We start from the raw sequence: 19,643 nt of genomic DNA, 5'->3' as shown, positions 1-19,643 counted from the left end.
TTGGTTACTTTTTTACGATTTCATTTTTACTTTAAGCTACCTATCTGTTTTCTTTAATTGTTTGAAGGTTTCTATTTCCTCTTTTTAATTTAACAATTTTTACAAATCTCGTGAAAGAGAAAAAAAATAGTTTAATTTAATATTTTCAGAATAAAAAGTGTTTCTAATGGTTTCTCTTTGAGAAGAAACGGTGTAAAATGAGTTCAGATATTGCTCTACAAGCAGAAAGAGAGGTTAAAAGTAAACATCTCTGTGAATAAATTATGATTCTGCGACTAATCCTTTACACTCTTTTGAAAATATACATCGTAATTTGGCAAGTTATTTCATTTGATCTCTCAGTTCCCCTAAAAATTAAAGAAAATAAAAAAATATTTTAAATTTCAAACCAATCGTTTTAACATACATAGCATATAGCTCTGAGATATTTTTCTTCTTTTTAGAATAAGCCAAGAGTAATAGATTTATTGTTGTACTTTTATTTTAGTGACTACGTTTGTTTTAGGAATGTTTTGTTATGAATGGTACGTACACTGTTGGATGGTACTGCGCATGTCCCGCCTGTCCTCTATATTTTTGAAATATTCTTAACACTCCTACGAAAAGTGGGGCCTAATAGGCCCCAGAGCAACTTGAAAGGTTATTAATATTAGGCTAATAATTTTGTATTTAAATGAAATTGCCATTTAAATCCATTAATGAATGGATTAACGAGATTCCCACTGTCCCTATCTACTATCTAGCGAAACCACAGCCAGGGGAACGGGCTTGGAGAAATCAGGACTAGAAACGTCTTTTCGTAGGAGTGTTAAGATTATGAATCAACAATATTTGTTTACCGAAAATGCTAGTATGTTCGAACATTGTGGAACGTTCTAGAAATTCGCTTTAAACTATATAAACCAACGCGCCAAGGGACAGTAAGAATATTATTATTGGTCTGATGTAGTTAGCGTGCTATAGGCCTCGAAAGCTACAATTGTGATTAACGCCTATTACTTGGAAAACTACAGATGCTCCAAACTAGTTAACTATCAAAAGAAATGTGCAGTTATATTAACAAAAAATTACTTTGCTCTCCGTCAACGTGGATAAAATATTCAGTTCTAGACCAGGTAGAAGACTCAGTATAGTTTGTAAGTTTGTAAAACTTTTGTATATAAACCATCATTTGTAATAACTATTAGTAATAATCGTTATTGTAAATTGTATTGCTTTTATGTTTGCGTATTAAAATATATTTGTGTTAAAAAAGGAAATTGTGTGCATCAATCTTGTTTGCAAATACCATAAATTTGATACATATTAACATCTCATTGACTTTTGAATTAAAATTCAGTTTTACGGTCATTTGAAATAATAATGCATACGTAACATAATAAATCAGAAATCTTCCGAAATAAATTATAATACGTAAAATGGGTGTAGTATAATGTTCAGCTTCCATTGTATTCCAATGCTATTTTGCAATTTTCTTTACACTGAAAATAAAATCAAACTATGATAAATGTTGTTGTTATTTGTTATTAAGCACAGTTATGCTTATGGGAACGGATATGGAAACCCAGTTTCTAGCAGTCTAAGTTTGCAGATATACTCCTGTGCCACTGGGGGGAGGGGGGCTCCATATATAGAGTTTTCTAAAATCAACACAACCAAATGTGGCAATCCTTATTAATTTAGCTTGTAGAATTGTTTACATGCCAAGGTTAATTTGGCTTTATAAGGCCATTTATTACTAGTATTAAAATGCACAATTTGCATGAAAGAATTACATAATGCGTTTCTGTGAACACACGTCACACCTCTAGTATTATAACTGTAACAAGTAGCTTCTTTATTCGATTAATTAAGAGTAATCATATAATAGGCGGATGGTATTGCTGACTAGTTGTTCTTCCTCTTATCAGGTGTTATGAATTAGAATATGAATTGATCTTCCATTGAAAAATTCTGGATTTAATTCGATGACTCTTGAAACTGAGCTGAAAACTGATAATGAAGTTTTTCAAGATCACAAGAAACCTCTTCACAAATAAGAGTATGATTTAACTCATTTTCTTCCAAGAATTCACTGAGGCAAGTAAACATTTTAGTTTCTTTTCTGAAACTGGTTTAACTTTAGCATAGATGCTTGCAAAATGCAGACACTGTCACTCAGCTACAAAACATTAGTATAACATTTTAAGGATCTCATTTCTCTACAAAGAATGGAAAACAGTTTGCTTTTCAAAGCCTTTGATTTCACAAACCTCTCAACATTTTTTTTTAATTTTTTAGTACTTTATTAACTTGGAACCGCAATTTTTTTTAAGCCAGTGCTTTCCTTGTATGATGTACATTGTGATTGTTGTTACATCTGGATCAAGAGCACTTACTTTGATTCTGAACCATTTCGTGTTTTCTATAAATGCAGTTCCCCATCATTTCACATTACAACAAAATTAATCAACAAAGTACTGTTTGTAGTGAAAATATATCAATAAAAGAATAAGATGGCTGCCACTTTCCTTGTAGTTCCTCTTTTATTACTGTCAAAAAACAACAACAACAAAAACTATTTACACATTTCCTTTTTATAACAGTATCACATCGTTACAAAACTGAAATAGGGGCACTCTGGGGAGAAGAAAGGTCCATCTTTCGATAGCGCTCGGGTTATATTTCAGTTTTAACAAGACTTCTATAACCTCGTGTTTTTAGCACAACATGAATATCGTTACAAAAACATGAGATAAACTGGTAATGGTGTTTCATCAAGTTGTAACACAAATTTTGAAATGTTCTGATTATGAATGCATGAAATCACTTGCATTTTTATGTCAGTAAAGATTACACCTATACGCCTTGCAACAGTATCACGTGATAAAATAATAGACTTTTGATGGAACGGTAACTTATTTTTGAAGAAAGCAGTTTTCCTTTTTAATTTGTTTCACTTGCCGCTTGAAAAACTCATTGATTTTAATCACATTCTTAGGGCATTTGGCTTCCAAGTGTTTTGTAAGCTTATTTGGTTTCATACTGTCAGTTGCTAAAGGTTACGAACAAATAATGCGTTGCGATTGTTTCGGAGAAATGAAACCCGAGGAAGTACTTGGTTCAGCTACATTGCCATTAATTTGTCGTTCTTCATTATGACCATAATTTAAGAATTTCTTCTGTTTGTTTATTTCTAAGCTTTATCAAAGAAACACAATATCATATTTTGCTTGTGTGTAGCAACTATATATATTTGACAGACTAGTAAATGTACATTAACGTCTAAAACTTGAAAGTAACAAACTGAGAAATGCATTAAACTCTTATGATATTACGACCATACAATTGACAGCTATGTTGCTTTTTCCTTAGAATATAGCCATGATTAGGGGCTTCATTTCCGTATCACTGGCTTGTAATCATTTTGATACGATATGATGATTAATTTGCTCAAACCAAAGTTGAATTCTAATTCATCAGAAATTGAAATCCTTTTGAAAAATGTTAAATTTGTGAAGTAAATGTTAGGAAAGTATCTTTTTCATTTGTTGAAATTCGCTTAATTTGAAGCTTCTCAAGGCTGTCTTTGCTAGCTATCCCTAATTTTGAAGTGAAAGGTCAGAGGGGAGGTAGATAATCAACACCACACACCAGTAACCAGCGAACTCCTAACCAGCGAAAGGTACGATTGAGCGTCACCTTGTAATGATCTCGCGTTTCAAGTGGTTAGCATATTCAGTGAGAGGATTCGAACTCGCCACCCGCAGAATGTGGGTCGAGTGCTCTAACCACCAAGCATTGTGGGTAGTAATATGGGGAAAATTAAAATTGATATAAACCTAGATTCACTAGCTAGCGTTTAAACTCCAAATAGTACATATTAAACAGCTCTACTAATACTGGGCCTGGTGTGGCTCGTAATCTAAGGGTCGCTAGTTCGAATCCCAATCGCACCAAATATGCACGCCCTATCAGCCGTGGGAGCGTTATAATGTGACGGTCAATCCTACTATTCGTTGGTAAAAGAGTAGCCCAAGAATTGACTGTGAGTGGTGATGACTAGCTGCCTTCCATCTAGTCTTACAATATTAAATTAGAAACGGCTAGCGGAGATAGCCCTCGAGTATCTTTGCGCAAATTTCAAAAAACAAACAAACAAAAATACCTACTATATATACTTGTTCGAGTAGATTACCATAAACGAAACTTAAGGGGCAAGTAATCAAAGTTTCTGTATTTTATAAACTATACAAAACATTTGAAAATCAACTGACTGTCGTGCTGACCTTCAGTTAGCACTATCGTACATCTTAAAACATATGTAAGTAAGGTATCACGCATACATATGATATGTTTACTGTCTATTATTACAGAATAAACTTTGCAACTAAAATGAACTATATGTCCACTATACATTATCTATTACAATGATTTTGTATCAACACAAACTTATATATATTCTTACACTTTACATATCATTACAGAAATCTTCGTGTATATTCACAATATTTGGTGGTTTAACACAAAGTTATTTTCTACTTCTAGGCTACTTTTTTTGTGTTTGATCTAGAGCTCATAAATTTGTCATTTAAGTATAACACATAAACTTACGTACCTGGTCTAGCTTCTTGAAGGTGTAATAATTTACGTATGTAAATAAATATCAATAATGTCCATCTTACAATTTGAACAATTTTTATCTGAAAGACAAATTCCTCTGACAGTACAAAAACCTTTGATATTTACAAATAACACAATATGTATGGATTACAAAGATTAAGTTAGCTTTCATATAAGTTAGTGTATAATCTTTTTTGTTATACTTTTGTTGTTTATGATGAACTAGTAAAGTTCATTGTAGTTAATAGCTGATATTCTGTTTTAATACGATAATGTGATACATTTTCATGTTGGGTATGTCTCATCATTAGTAACTGTTTTGGTGTTTTAACAGATACTTTGATACATTTTCAGCCGGCTGGAAATGTGTCATCAAAAGAGAAACATAAAACTAAATGCTGTAACATTCATAACTGATATAGTATTTTAACCAATATTTTGATAGAATTCAAGCCGGCACTACAAGCCCTACTATTGCACATGAAGTCTTTAATCAACAAAAAGTTATATGTCCGGACTTAAGAAAGTCGTCATATATTCAGGTTAAGTATAAGTTTTTGTAGGTCTGTGTGAGGGGAACTCCGATTATCTCGGTGTTTGTCTATCACTTTTACTTTGCCTGAGATCTCGAGGAAGTCTTCAAACACTCAGTCCCTAACAATTTGTCTTTTCACCTGCATAAATAATTGTGTATTGTAACAGATTTACCGTTATACCTTTATTTTAATACCTATACGTGTTTCAGTTTCATGCATGTGACGCATATTGTTGAACGCATATTGCGCTAGTCCCGTCTCTTCTTTAAATTTGTAGGATATTCTTGAGAGTAAAAATCAACAGAACATGTTTTTCGAAAATGCTAGCGAGTTCGAACATTGTTGAACGTTTTAGAAACTCCCGTGATTGGTATATAAAACCGACGCGCGGCTGTTACTAGTTAGCTACAGTTAGTGCTGCTGTAGGCCTCGGAAGATATAATTGTGATTAACGTTTATTAATCGAAAAATTACAGAATTGGACGAGGAATATTTATAGATTCCGAACACTACAAACCATTCAACTTCAGTGAATTAACTTCAGACGTTAGTGTTTCTACGAGGGCATTATATATTGTTATCGGCGAAAGTTTACAGATGCTCCAAGCAACAAGTCGTTAAAAAAAGAGGAAAGGTATATTAACAAAGAGTCAATTTGCTCTCCTTGAACGTAGATAAAATATTCAGTTCTAAACCAGGTAGAAGACTCAGTATAGTTTGAAAGTTTACAGATGCTCCAAGCTACAAGTCGTTAAAAAAAGAGGAAAGGTATATTAACAAAAAGTCAATTTGCTCTCCTTGAACATAGATAAAATATTCAGTTCTAGACCAGGTGGAAGACTCAATATAGTTTGTAAGTTTGTGAAAGTTTTGTATATAAACTATCATTTGTAAGAGCTATTAGTAATAATCGTTATTATAAATTGCGCTTCTCGCTAGTACAGTGGTAAGTCTACGTGTTTACAATGCTAAAATCAGGGGTTCGATTCCTCTCGATGGGTTTAGCAGATAGTACGATGTGGCTTTTCTATAAGAAAAACAGAACACACACATTATAAATTGTATTGTTTCATGTTTGTATATTAAAACACATTTTGTTAGAAAAGGAAATCTAAATAAAAATTAAAGTTTCCGGCCATTTGAAACTTAATACCTAGTATACGTCACATAATAAATTGGAGATTCGTCTGAGGTAACTTATAATACTTAACAGTATAGTATAATTAAAATTAATTTGAGTAGTTTGCAGAAAGTTATAAGTTTTGCTGTTATAACTTTATAACATAATATTTAGGGACAACAGGAAACCTCATGATTCATGTTGGTTGTCCCATCCTCTAAGCCAAACTAGAACTATTAAACAAAGAAATTAAATTTCAATCAAATTTAAAGCCATTCATTATCATTCATATATCTATCAAAGTTTCTTTTAAACTGACTCAATTTTACTGCCTACATAACATTCAAAGGCAACTCATTCAATAGCCCAACCACACTATTTGAAAAATGAAATTGTCTTAGCTGAAGACCACTTCTACCTTGCCTAACTCTATATTTGTGTCCTTTAGTTATATGATTGAAGCTGCTAAGTATGAAGAATATTGACGCAAGAGTAAACAATATGATCGCAGTATCTCTTCATATGACAACCACTCCATCCCAGGTACCATTTTAGTATCCCTCCTCTGAACTCTTTCTAACAATTCAATGTTTTTCCTAAGGTAAGGAGCCCCAAAACTCAACGCAGCAATCCAAATATGGCTTAACCCATGACCTATACAATAAAATTATAGCTTCTTTAGACTTGTATCTAATATTTCTGTAGATACAACCTACAAAACTTATTTGACCTTCCACTAGCAGCACTACACTTCTTGGGTAGCTTTACACACTAATCAACGATTACACCAGGATCGTTTTCTTTTATGAAACTGTTAAGATTCTTTCCTTTCATGACTTTGTTAAGGTTACTCTCATTCATATTATACTTATAATTCAAATTATGATAATCCACATACAATATATTGCATTTATCATAATTAAAACCCACCTGCCATTTATTTACCCAGCTTAATAACTCATCTAAATGCTTTTGTAAATCAGTAGCATTATTTTCACAGCCAGCAACACTCAATATTTTGAAATCATTAGCAAATTTAAGTAACTTATAAACAGTATCGATGTTAGTAATGTAAAAAAAAGAGCAATGGTCATAAGACTGTTACCCAGTTTCCACCCTCTCACCCATTACTATATTAGAAGTTAACAAAAAAATGTAAAATAAAATTATTTCTAGTAGGTCTCTTAAATAAATGATGAAGATGTCCATTCTTGAACAGTGACAGAAACCTTTCTTCCTCACAGTTTGACGCTAGCATAAAATATTAACATGTCAGAAATTAAAATCACCTATAATTGGGACTCCTTTAACAGCTGAAATATTAATATCACTGTAGAATTTCTCACTAATTTTATCAGTTTCATTTGGTGGTATGTGACAAATTCCTACTAAAAGTCTTTTCCTTGATATCCACTAACAGAAACTTAAATAGATTCAATCTCCTTGGTATTATCCTTAATATTCTCAACTACAACAGGATGTAACTCCCAATTTGCATATGGAATCACTCTTTCCTTTCTCTTTACTATTTTGTTCATATTAAATAACCAATAACCATGTATTTCAAAGACATTTATGTCATCAAAATTATCTACATTTAACCATGTTTCAGTTTTTCTTTTATGTTAAGCCTTGTTATTCCTACCAATGTCCTAAAGTCATATACTTTATTTCTTATACTTTCAGCATTACGATAGTAATGATTAAGCCTATTCTTATAACTGCTTTTATACTGATTTCCTGTGGTGAACTTTCCTCTACATCTCAGTTTTGTTTCATTTAGTTTATCTTTTCCTTCACTACTATCTAGTCCTAGTTTAAAAATTCTCTTACAGCTGCGTTAATAGCATTTGCAAACATGTCAGGAGCTTTCTTACCTAACTTTAAATAATGTATTCGAAAAAGTTCCGTCCTCTTACAGAACTGATCCTACAACTCCAACCAACTCATCCTGACATATTAATTTCAGCTTAGCATTTAACCCTAATGACTTACCCAAAATTTCATCACCACAATTAATTATTAGCACAGTGACACAATCGATTTATGGCCTTTATCTTTAAATTATTTTATCAACTCCTTGTACTTATTAGTTAGCTCCTCTAACTTACTTTTCCTTATCTCGTTAGCCCTTACGTGTTCAATAAAAAAAATGTATTGTTGCCAGTTCCCTTTGTTATATCTCCTGCTCTGTCAGTCATGTCTTCACCCACTGCCCCAGTGTAGCATAATCTAACTCTTTTCTTTCTATTTACCTCACAGACTATTCTATTCACTTGCCGTGTCAATGAATCACTTGTAACTATTACCTCTTTAAGTGCGTAACCTATATATTTTTTATTCCTTTTGCTTTCCCTCCCTCAAGTACCTCCTCGACTACATAAGCCAAGGGCTGAATCTGTTGCTCAACAGAATAAGATTTTTCAATTTAGTTCACTCAGTGATGTCGACAAAACCCACTTTCATTGCTTTTAGTCCTAATACTATCCTTTCTAACTTCACGCATTTCATTGTTATCCTTAGTTGATGCATACCTTGCAAGTAAAAGCTTAAGATACTCTTGAAGTCCTGCTGTTATTTCTCACAGTTTATCCTTCTTTTTATCTATTTCCTCAACTTTAGTTAGGATAGCCTTGAACATTTCCTTCACATTGCAAACTAGGTATTTTAAGAATTAGTAGAGATAATGAGGTAATCATCCATTGTTTATAACATAAGTGTATGGATGTGACCCGTGATCATCTTTGACACAAGTTCAAGATGATATGGATCTATGAGTTAGTTTCAGTATTTTGTGAACTTTTAATAGAACATTTATGGATAAACAGTAAGCTAGTGACTTATTTTTAATTGTAAAATATGAATTAACAAATTACATAAAGACAAAATAGTACGTTTTTTTTATAATTTTTTTATAATTTTTGGTAAAAATATTAATACCCACGCTCCCTGCTTGTACATCGGTAAGTTTCCGGATTTACATCGCTAAAATCAGGGGTTCGATTTCCCTCGGTGGGCTCAGCAGATAGCCCGATGTGGCTTTGCTATAAGAAAACACACACACACATTAATACCCATATCAGTCTTCCTGAGATACATTTTAACATGGCACAAAAATTTTAAAAACTTACAAACAATACTGACTTTTTGTCTGATTTGGAACTGAATATTTTATTGAAGGTTCATGATGAGCGAATTAGTTTCGAGTTGATATTAGTACAGTTCACTTAACATGTATCTAGCTAGATCTTTATTTTTATTCATGGCTGGCCTCACGCCGTGAACGAAAGTATGTAATGTTCCCGTAGAAAAACTGAGGTCCGAAGTTAAACAGTTTATAATGTTCGAAATCTATAAACATTCCTGGTCAAATAACTGTAATTTCCTAATTGAGAAGCGTTAGTCTCTGTTATAGCTTTCAAGGTTTACAGTATACCAGCTGTAACAAACCAACAACATTATACTGTTTTCGGCATTAAGGCAAAGATCTAGAAATTTCAGTTGGCATAACAGTACAATAGTGCTTTCGTAAAACATATACTGTTAATTCTTAGACTTCAGAATCTTCTACAAATTTATGGAATAGGCGAGAATTTCGCACTTCAAATTTAACAGTATAAATTACATGCATTTCTAAATATATATATAAATATATGTATATATATATTTGACTAAAACAAACATCAGTTTTAAAATAAATATATAATAGTAAATCCATTACAAAAGATAGATATGAGCATATCTTTCTTTAGGTGAAACATTCGTTATTTCTAAATAAGGAGGAAGTTCTTGAATTAGCCATATCTGATTTGCAGAACTTAAAAAACAAAAACTGGTACATTATCAGTGTTCCACAAGAGAGACACTATGTCATGTAAAGTTTGAATATATTTTCTCGTATTCAGATACATTATAGATATCAGATATAGTCCTGCAGTTTGTTTATCACGGGTATCTTTATAAGTTCAGTATTTGTTTATTTTATGTTTTTCAAGCATTGAAGTAAGTACCTGAGACACATAAAGTTGAACAAAAATATCCTTGTCTTCATATGTGAGATCAGTTTGAAAAGATAAACAAACAAAACTATGTATGTCAATGCCAAGGTACTAAAACATATGCTACAATAAATAGGTTTAACAGGCTTTAAGCCATTTCAAAACAAAGAAAGTTCCTTAAACACGCTGTAATTTGTGGTTGGCATAAAATTTGGTCTAGAAAGCAGACAGGAAATCAATTTTAGAAGATCCACTAAACATTGTCGACTTAAGACAGTTTCATAAATAATAAAATTATTAGAAGAACAGCTTCAGCAACAGTGATATCTCATCCAATATAAAATTTGATATCAGACGGATCTTCAATGTTTTCATCTTTTGTAGTGTTTTTTCTGCCACTCATTGTATTGTTGTTAGTATAACTATCATTCTCTGATGATTCAAAACCGTAACTGCTTTCACTGTCTGTGTCTAATTTATAATCCTAAATTACTTCTTGTACTAAATGTATCGGCTGGAATATCTTTAACCACAGAATCTGCAAGTCCCATCTACTTGATTTTCTTTTTATTCTAAAAATTAAAGGGAATTTTTTAATTATATCATCAGCATTAATTAATTTTATTTATTTATTTATTCGGTATTTAACTTAGTTTGTATAGTGTATAGCATACATAAAAATATGTTGATATAATGTTTCAAGCAAATTTACTTAGAAAATTAAAAATAAACCTGTATGCAGTTCAATAATAATTTTCCACATGTACTTCACTACTTGTTAAATGTTAGTGAAAAAATTCCGGGTAATTCAATCGCACGTAAGAGCTTTATGAAATATTAATATGATCTACATAAACATTTATTGTAGTAAAATGTTACCTTCAAAAACATACTTACCTTCCGCTGACACTATAGCTAGGATTCTACGTTGAGAAGTTAGAGAGGCTGGTGTAGGTATTATCCATATAGAAAGCATCTGCATAAGACAGGGGTGAGTCAAGATAAGTGGTACATAACTGGATAAACTGTACTACATCAAGAACAGATATGCTCTTCATCCAGAATCTATTTCCCAATATCAGGGAGGAATAGAGCATAAGTAATCATTATAGGCCAGCCCCAACCAAATAGTTGAGGTTACACAACTTTGTGTTGTAATTTAATCAGCTGTAGTGGTTCCCACCCTTCTTTCTTTCGTTCTTGCCCTAATTGGGAAGGGGAGAAAAAGTACGGAATTAAATAAACCATGAATAACGTTTATCTAGAGGTTATAAAGATATTGTCCCCTACTACATCTCAAACATTATTTTCTGCACTCTACTCCATTGGTATAGTGGAGGTGCAGACGGGTCTTTCCATGCCTTCTTCAGAGTCTTTTGATCTTCATGAATAAACAAGTTGATAAGTCAACATCTACTCCTGTCTCTGTACCCATTGTTGCTGCTAGTAATAGCACAACACGATATCCTTTTAACCAGCATTTTGGGGCCTGCTTAGATCTATATTTTTGGCCCTGAGATGCAGAATGGTTATTCACTTTTGCACAACATTACCGGATCTACTTCAATTGACAGAGAGCTGCTCACTCGACCCAGGGCAGGAATCATGGAGGTTGATAAGCCTCTTTCTAAGAAAAAAACGGCGAGATCGTAAACACAATGATTCTCCCCCACCTAAGTAAAAATTGTTATTTTGATAAAGTGAAACTGAAGAGATTTTTGTTCTAATTTCGATGGCATTAAAGCCTTTAAAGATTACTACATCCTGTGTCCTTACAGGAGAATTTCCTGGAGCCTGCTGTTTCTATCGCCTTTTAGAAGTTTTATTTATATCAGAATGACAGATTATGTGATGGTGGGACAGCACTGCTGATTTGACCAGCATTTGCCTGTCTAGTCTATGCCACTCAATACATCCTTGAAGCCCAGAGCTATCCATATCTCCACGGGTTACACCATCACTTTTTATTCTCTTTACCTGTCTCCTGGAGAAACATGTGATCAATCAGACCTGGTTGCTCTCCTAGAAAAATTATCATCTCCCTTTTTCATCTTGGGAGATTTTAATGGACAAAATACTTTCATGGGTGGTGCTGATATTGATGGGAGAGGTTGTTTTATGGAGTATATGCTCTTAGATCACGAGTGGTACCTCTTCAATACTGTTTCTTTTAAATAATGCTATGCATCTTGTAAATCTTTCACGGCTATTGATCTTTCTATCTGTTCCCCTTTTCTTCTATTTGTTTTTCTTGGGGTTGACAGTAGTCCATTTACATTTGTGGAAATTCAGCTTACTCTTCATCATTGTGGCAGTATACTGGACAGACCTTATAATATTCACTATGAGATGCTGTACCACCTCATCTCCAGCCTCTCTTGCTCTTCTTCCATTTGTTTTTAATTAGATCTAGCTGGATAGCATTTCACATGATGTTTGGTGCAAGCCTATTCTATTATCTTTTTCTAAGCCTGGAGAGAATTCTGAATATTGTACAATTGATTTGGCTATCTATCTATGTAAAGTATTAGAGAGGATTGTTAATGATCATCTTGTTTGGCTCCTTGAATCTAACAACTTCCTCTTGCCCACCCAGGGTGGGTTCCATCAAAATACCTCCGATATGGATCACTTGATTTACCTTGAAATATCAGTCAGGGAAGATTTCCTCGAGAGATGACATCTTTTTGTCTCTCTCTTTCGATCTTGAGAAGGCTTATGACACTACATGGAGTTACGGCATTTTCAATTATGCAGGAGTTCCATTCATATAGGTTGAGTTGTCATTTACCCATTTTTATTTGTAATTTTGTAGTTGACAGGCAATTACAATTTCATGTGGTTTGACTTTCTCCAATTCTTTCACACAAGAACTTGGAGTACCTTAGGGCTGTATCTTAAGTGTCACACTTTTCAGTATCAAGATCATTGCTATCACTACATAACTTCCTCCTATTGTTGCAAACAAGCTATATGTCAATGACTTCTACACCTTGTATCATCGAAGTTTTTTGAGAGGCATATTAATACTGCTCTCAAACGCTTGTTAAAATAAACTACAGTAAATGTTTTTATTTTTTCTTATTCCAAAATCGTTTTCATGCATTTTGGTCTTCAATCTGATCTCGAGCTCCACTTCAGTGATGGTGTTGTTCCCATAGCCCCTGAGGCAAACTTCTTAGGGCTTTTATCTTTGATCATAAGTTTACTTTCATTCCTGACATGTGATGTGTAACAGGATAGTAAACATTCTCCATGTCCTCTCTTTCACCTCTTGGGGAGCATACTGATGTTGTATATTTAAGATCTATCATACCTCATTTGATCTGAACTGGACTGTAAATCTCTGGTTTATGGTTCTGCCAGGACTACAGCCTTGAAGATGCTGGACCCCAATCACCTGATGGGGCATTCCTCCCTTCTCCAGTCCAGAGTTTGTATACTGAATTCTACAAACCTTTTCTGAATCTTCATCATTTGCAACTGTCTTTGCAGTTTGCTACTAAACTATGATCCTTACCACATAATCCCACCTGAGGTTGTCTTCTTTCTTACGTGGGATATGCTCTTTGAAAATAGATAGCCTTCTCTTCTTCCTCTTGGCCATCACATCTAGGCACAGGTGACTGACTGGATAGGGTCTTATCATTGGATGATGTTGCTATTTCCACTGATTAGCCCATCCTGCCATGGCTCATTAACAATACCACCTGTGACCTTTTTTGAGTCATTTGAGGAAGATGGATGCTCCTGATTGGCATTACCATCTTTTGAACCATTCTATTCTTTTTTATACGAATGGTTCAAAATCTGGTGATTCTATGGGTTCTGTCATAATTTGTTGTGGCTTGATGGCTTCTCACAGGATCCCTCTCTTCAATTTCTGTGTTCATTGCCAAGTTGTATGCCATTTCCCTTGCTCTGGTTCACATAGAAGTTATGCAGTACCCAAACTGTGCTATTACACTGACTCTCTTATCTCTCTTCTGGCCCTGGAATCACTTCACGTTAGTTCTTACTCTGTCCTCATTATTGTTCAAAAATGATTGGTGCATTTTTCTTTACCTTCTAATTCTATCCACTTTTACTGGATATCTGGCCACGTCATTATTTGCGAGAATGAGCTCGCTGACGCTGCAGCTAAGTCTGTTTGCTTTGGTGCTGTCACAGTTGTTTGTCCTGTATATGAACTGCGATCCTGTATTAAAGCTTCGGCTTTGCTCCAGTTGGCAGTTTAGCAGTTTACTTGGTGTGAGCAACGTAACAACAAAATGTCCAAATTAAGCATTCTGTTGGTCTTTGCCCACACTGTTACCATACGTATTAGAAGGACGAAGTTGTCTTGACCAGGCTACAAACTTATCACAATTTTTTAACTCATCGTTTCCTTTTATCTGGGTCTGATCAACCAATGTGTGGCCTTTGTGACACTGAAGTCACAATAGCCCACGTTTTACTGTCGTGCTGTTATTACGGTCTGAAAGAAGACACAATTTTAGACGTCCTTTATATGGGTTTGTCATTGGCGATAGTAACACTGTCTAACTTAGTTTTTGTTTACTTTTAACGAACCATTGGCATTTTAAATTTTATTTGAATCTTTTATCCGAAATTTGGACTTTGTTTAATTTTTAATTCAATTTACTTTTACATTTTTATATGAATTTATTTTTATGTTTTTCCAGTTGTTTGACACAGATAGCCTAGTTGCTTTGCACCAAAAAGCACGGAACAACCAATTACCCAAACCAATTATATAAATTTCCATGTTTTTATGTGAATAGGACAGCAGAACACATAATAAGCACTGGCTGTGTAGGGTTAGTCTGAAACCAGGCTCAAAATACATGAAATTTGAAAGTTTGATTGACATAAAAAGCTCTATTACCTCCACTTCACATACAGCTAGGTTTGATGAAGCAGTTTGTAAAGGATTTAGACAAAGAAGGTGGCTTTTTCAACTATGTTTACGAGCTATCCTCTGCACTTTCAGATGGGATTTCTATTGGGCCTCATACTGGTAACTTGACTTCAGAAGAACAGTTTTACAGAACACTGAAGAAAGTTAAAGCATAGACTGCCTTCAAAGGTGTTATTAACAATTTTTTTAGGAAACAGTTGAGACCCAAATTATGAAAATATTTTTGGTAACATGCTCAATAAATTGAAGGAGTTGTGTTAATTGTGGGCTTGAAAGCTCATTTCTTACTTACATATTGACTATTTCCCTGAAAATCTCAGTGCCTTCAGAAAAGAATAAGAAGATAGATTTCATCAAGATATCAGGGAAATGGAGAGTGGGTATTAAGGTGGGTAAAACATCATCATGATACTTATTACTTCTGGTCACTGAAATAAGATGTTCACAATACATAGAAGACCACAAGCGAAATTTTGACCCTAAGAAATATAATTTCATAAAAGTCACGATGAATGAGATGCATATTTGTTTTATATCAATTATTATTATTTTGTGTTACCCTTTTTTCAGTTTATTTGTGGCCTTGTATACAAACATAATTGTAAAAAAATGTTCATTGTTCCACGCGAAATAATCATTCAAATACATGATACGAGAAATGAATATTTTCAAAATCTACGCAGCCAAATTCTGGTACACTTTATAAGCAAAATGGGACATTGTTGTGCCATTGCACTTCATATATGTTACAAATCTTCAACCAAATAGAAAATATTTGTTAATGCAATTTCACTTTGTTGGGATAATTTCTTAACAAAACATTAAATATTTATTTATGTTTGTTGGTTTACTGTGTACACATTCTCCATACTACTGTTGGAGAAATCTGACAACTATACTTTGTTCACCTTATTTTCATTGAGTGATGCTCGCTTTCATAAACTGCTTCTCGCAAGTCATTCCAATACGAGTATTAAATTTTTAGCTGTCATTAAAAGAGGTTTTAGAGTTGGCAAGCTTCAGGTAGGGATGATGTGTGAAAAATAAACATTTGTTTAACAAAGGTACTTGTTCCACATCACACACATTTTGTTAAATTAGTCTTTGTATATTACAAATTTAATATTTTCTACAGTGTCTAGCATTATAATGAAGAGTAAATAATTCCAATGTTTAGCAACATGATTTGTATAAACAAGGACACAGTAAGTCTGTTAACGCGGGACTAAACCATTCTGATCAATGATGAAGTTTATGAAGTCTACGTTTTTATGAACTACAATACTTATTGTAGAAGAATGTATAACGATTCATATTCAACATTTTTGTGTAAGCAAGTGCTTTAAAGTTTGGTGTTTCACTTGAAGTTATTTATGGCTCCATACTCCTGAAACTTGTGTTAACATTCCAGATATTCAACCAAGAATATAAGTGAGAGTCAATTACCTTTTATAAAAGTGGTTTCTATAATTCTCGGCAACTCAACAGTAAAACACTCCAACTTATATGATTATATCACTCGTCTTTCGGATGGAAAATGCTGGTATAAAGAAATTATTAAACGATAGGAGCCGAAGAGTATAATATTTTGAAAAAGAAAGCATTTCATGCTCTTCTCGTAAGCCGCCACATAGAGTTACAATGGGTTTCAAAGCCGCATCTTTACTCCTTCTATAGGATCATTCTAATCCTCAAAATGAGGATATTGAATAAAGATTTGGAACTAACAAAGATTCAGAAGCTTTTATAGAGGCAGCCAAATGGTAATTTTTGTTGTACTCTATTTAGTGCTTTCACAATACTTTTATGAATACCTTATTTCCAAACCCTGTATTCACAGAAACTACCTGATGACGTATTGTTGTAGTATTAAAAAAGTCGTAACTGAAATGTAAATGATTTTGTAAATATATATGTAAATAAATATAATTAAATGTTTCTCACACACTCTCTTTTAATTATTTATTCATCATGACACTTAAAATTAAGTTACATCAGGATTTGTTCTGATTATTAACTAGGGCTACACGTAAACAAATTAAATATATAATTGCCAGAGCTAAAAATTATATTATAACTGGTATTTGTCAATGTGCTTTAAATATCTTAAAGGGTAAAGTTCCCATGACCAACATATGAAAGCAGAAACTTAGACAATACAAGTCATTATTGAGTGTGTTGGCTGATATGTTAAACAGAAAAGAAACTTACTAATACAGTAAGGAGGATTTTTACCATTACTTTCATTATATGTTGGTTTGGCTAATCGTTAAAATGCAATATGCAAAATGAATGATTCTCCTTCCTAAAGAACTAGTACACTCACTTTATCAACATAAAGTTTGTGAAAAACTGGTTCATAAAAATTTAAATTCTATAGATAAATGTAATAATACTCTATCTGAAAATCATAAAGCCAAGATGCGAAATCAACTGAAACAACGTCATGAAATCATTTATTCACAAACCATGGAAGCTATTAGAATTAGGATGGAATCGCCGACTCACGAATGTTTGGTTATCAACAGCATACCTCTAAAATACCAAAATAAGGTTGAAATACTATTAAAAGTAACACGTTCAAGTGCGTGTGTAACATAAAGTGATCAAGGAAAAGTGACTGATGGAAGCTATGGCCCATAGAGTTACATAATCGACCTCATCAATAAGGTATTACGGGAATGAAGGAATTTTAATCCTATCAGATGGAGAGAATTTGCAAAACAATTATCATATATGAATATCCAACAAGAAATTGTTGGAAGTGTAGACAGATAGTCGTACAGGAATTATATCAGAGGATTCAAATGCACTATATCTAAATCAGCTATTTTTTAATAAACATTGTATTATATAATCACTTCTTTCTTCATTGTCGTCATGGGCTGTTGTTAACCATTGAATGCTGCTAATATTATGATCATTTAAGATTTAACTTTCTCTACTGTAAATTAGAGTTATAACTACTACTACAGACATTGAAAGAAATAGCAAGAGTTAGTTCAAATTAATTTAATCAGATGTAGCAAAGAATGTAGATAAAACTCTACAAACTATTTATTATAATAATTTACATTCTGCTAGTTGAAGCAGCGTACAGGCTTTATGTAAGTTACTAAAATCATTAAGTAAATCCTTCAATTTAAAATAGGTTATATTACCATATAATTAAAATGTGATGTATAGACATTACTTTTACTTATGTAATGTGGTGTGGAAAATGCTTTCTATTTACAGAGAAAAGAACGCAGTACATTATTCATGTTATCACCCGTTATTTTTAACAATGTATTAACCTAATTGTCTCGTTGTTGTTACTGATATGGCTCGAGGCTTCTCTAAACTTCTTAAACTGTTTTGCTATACATTATGCCATTCTTATCGTTTAGTAATAAAATTGAACCTACTCAGCGAGTGTACTTAAAATTATGTATGCTCTGTTTTAGGTATTTTAATGAGTATAATATAGTTTTATCTAGATTACCATGTCTCTCTTCTGGGCATACTTTTGTATCTTCACAGTGCAGTATGCTACATTTATTTCACGTTTTATTAAATGTTTCCAGATATTTTTTATTTGTGTACAGGAGTCTTTAATATGAATGGCAACAGGTTTTATTAAGATTACCGTCTGAAAAAATATTAACAAGAAAACGTAAGAACTTTCCATACATTATTTTACGCCATTTAAAAGAGATGTGTATTAACGTAATAAACAGGCGCAACATATCCACATGCATCATAGTAATGTTTAAAAGATTACAGGAACCCTATTTGAAACTTAAATAGAATACGTGCATACACAATTCATCTTGCTTTCAAGCATTTAATGCAGTATCTAAAAGTACATGGCACTGTTTGGAAAACACTTAAATAGAGTCGACTTTTGTGTCATTATTTAGATTCGTGGCCTTAACTGTATAATTTCATCTGACATAAAAATAGCTCTTTATACAACTTCACCCTCTAAACGGCGCTGTATTTAAAACTATTTTATGGTCTATACTCCATAGCTTTTGTGACTTAACATACACCCAATAGGTGAAGCTAACCCTAATTAACTAATACTGGGCTATATTTCATATTTTTTGCGAATACCAAATTAATTTTGCATCAACAAAAGCAAAATTGACATTAATAATAATTGTACATAAAATTACAATACATTTCGTTTTACGACATTTAATAACAGTTCATGCAAAGAAAAATAAGGTTGAAAATAGTCAAAATGTACTGACGTTTTTTAAACGAAAAAAGCGCGTAAGGCGTGCGACTCGTAATCCGAGGGTCGCGGGTTCGGGCCCGCGTCGCGCTAAACATGCTCGCCCTCCCAGCCGTGGGGGTGTATAATGTGACGGTCAATCCCACTATCCGTTGGTAAAAGAGTAGCCCAAGAGTTGGCGGTGGGTGGTGATGACTAGCTGCCTTCCCTCTAGTCTTACACTGCTAAATTAGGAACGGCTAGC

The sequence above is a fragment of the Tachypleus tridentatus genome, chromosome 6 (assembly GCF_004210375.1).
Source record: "Tachypleus tridentatus isolate NWPU-2018 chromosome 6, ASM421037v1, whole genome shotgun sequence".
Classification (NCBI taxonomy): domain Eukaryota; kingdom Metazoa; phylum Arthropoda; class Merostomata; order Xiphosura; family Limulidae; genus Tachypleus; species Tachypleus tridentatus.
This window is presented reverse-complemented; position numbering follows the sequence as displayed.